Source organism: Peromyscus leucopus, chromosome 8b (genome assembly GCF_004664715.2).
Source record: "Peromyscus leucopus breed LL Stock chromosome 8b, UCI_PerLeu_2.1, whole genome shotgun sequence".
Lineage (NCBI taxonomy): Eukaryota > Metazoa > Chordata > Mammalia > Rodentia > Cricetidae > Peromyscus > Peromyscus leucopus.
The window spans coordinates 31,702,196-31,704,293 of NC_051086.1; the positions used below are offsets into that span (position 1 = coordinate 31,702,196).

At 42.4% G+C, this 2,098-nt stretch overlaps 1 pseudogene; it reads right to left on the reverse strand.

Annotated features, from left to right (window-relative positions):
* Positions 1-1,013: 1,013 nt before the first annotated feature.
* LOC114706373 lies at positions 1,014-1,742 on the reverse strand (annotated as a pseudogene).
* Between the last annotated feature and the right edge of the window lie 356 nt (positions 1,743-2,098).

Genomic DNA, 2,098 nt, shown 5'->3' on the forward strand with positions numbered 1-2,098 from the left:
TCTACACAGCCAATACCCTCCCAGACTCCTCACCATGTCCCCCATGGAATCACACTCTTCATAAAACCATGCTTTTGACCTCAATGTTCACATTGTTCTCTTTTACCCCTATTATTGACTTACAACATCTAATGTTTTTATTTCTACTATTTTCGTTTCACTTTTTCTTACACATTCTTTCTACTTTCATGGAAACTTCCCATATGTTCCTGTAAGTTATCTACTATTTGTATTAGATCCTTTAATATATTTTCTATATTTTGTTTTTTGACACAGGGTCTCTAATTCAGGCTGGACTTGAACTTCCTATGTAGTTGAGGATGATCTTAAACTTCTAATCTTCCAACTTCTACCTCCCAAGTGCTGGGATTACAGATGTGTACTACCACATCTGGTTTGTGCAGTGCTTGGTATCAAACCTAGAGCTCTGTGTATGCCCTCTACCAAGATACATCTCCAGTTTAATTCACTAATATAGCAACTATAATTACTGTACAGTTTCTAACTTTGGGGGCTTTAAAGTTTATAGCCATGGAGGTACATGCCTGTAATTCCACCACTGAGAACATTAAGCCAGAAGAATTGCATATTTGAGGCCTGACTTACATGGTAAGATCCTGCCTCAAAAAAAAAAAAAAATAGTTAAAAAAAAATTAAAGTTCTAAACTAATAGTTCTAATATCTATGTTTTCTCTGAGTCTAGTATTATTGGTGGCTTTATCTCTTGGTATATAGCTTTGTTTAGGTTTAGTTTGGGGAGTGGCATGATCTATGTAGCCTGAGCTGAGAATGAACTCACTGAATACCTTAGGATGGATTTCCAATCTTCCTGTCTTTACCTCTAGAGAGCTGGGATTCCAAGCATGCACCACCATACCTGGCTTGGGAGTGAGTTTTTTTCAATTACATTTTTGTATGTCTTCTCCCTTTTTTCATTCTGACTTTTTGTTTTAATTGGGAAGAACAAATGAAGTAGCAGTAAATCTATTCCACAGTCTGGCTTCCACTGGTCCTCAGGCAAGAAGAAAGTATGGCAGGAAATGCATCTCGGTCTCAGCCTCTCGGAATCCCACCTGGGTCCTGGAGTGCATCTGTTGGCTGGCACTGTTTCATGCCTGTCTTCAGTATCTGTTTTGATCTCATCCTTTGGACATACTGCACAGCTCACTCCTACATGAGAGCTGCTCCAGCCCACAGCCTTCTGGTTTCTAGCAACTTCCACAGCTCTTGATAAGCCAAATCACCGTCTGTAGTACCTCATCTAGGAGTGATGAGCTGCTCTGGCACAGGAAGGAAGAATCAGCACCATGGTTTCATCATCACATTCCAAGATCCTGTCTGAAGGCAACTCCTCAGCCTCATCAGCCTCCCTGTGATCTGTGGAGCTACTCCTAAAATCACAGCCCTCTGGGGATTCTAAAGTAGCATCACCATATGTGAAGAGCTTGTAGTGGCTTTTGTCATTCTTGTGTGCCTGGACTGCCTTCTGCAAGGAAGAACAATTTTCTTCTCATTGTCCCACAAGTAAATCTTGCCAATGCCAGCTTCCTCTCATGTCATTAATCTGTCTGAGAGATATTCTGTATAAAGAATAATGAAGCTGTGGGGTTTGGTCCTATGAGTCACATTCTTCATGAGGATAATGAATGGTGGGAACAAAATAAGCACTCTGCTCTTGAGACAGCGCCTGAGTGTGGGCTTGGCCCAGACTCTTCATCTTCCGCATCCTCCGTGTGGTCCATGGTACCTGTTTCTTCATAGCCAAATTCTTCATCAGCATTAGTATGTTCTCAATCTTCTTCATCTAGGTCCTCCTCCTCCTCCCTCCTCCTCCTCTCTTCCTCTTCCTCTATTTCCTACACCTGCTGCTTGATAAACTTCATCTGCTGATCAAAGCATGGGAGTTGGGGCAGCTTCTCCACCCAGGCTTAGTTGTGAGTCCCCAGCCTTGCCACTCCTGGACTCTTTTGCCGAAGTCAAAGTCCTTTATGGGGATATGGGAATGATGGAGCCTTAATGGCTACATTGACGGCACCTTGCCCACACTCTTCACACCTAGTTCCTTCTCCACATTCTTATTCATCATCTCTTCTTGGTG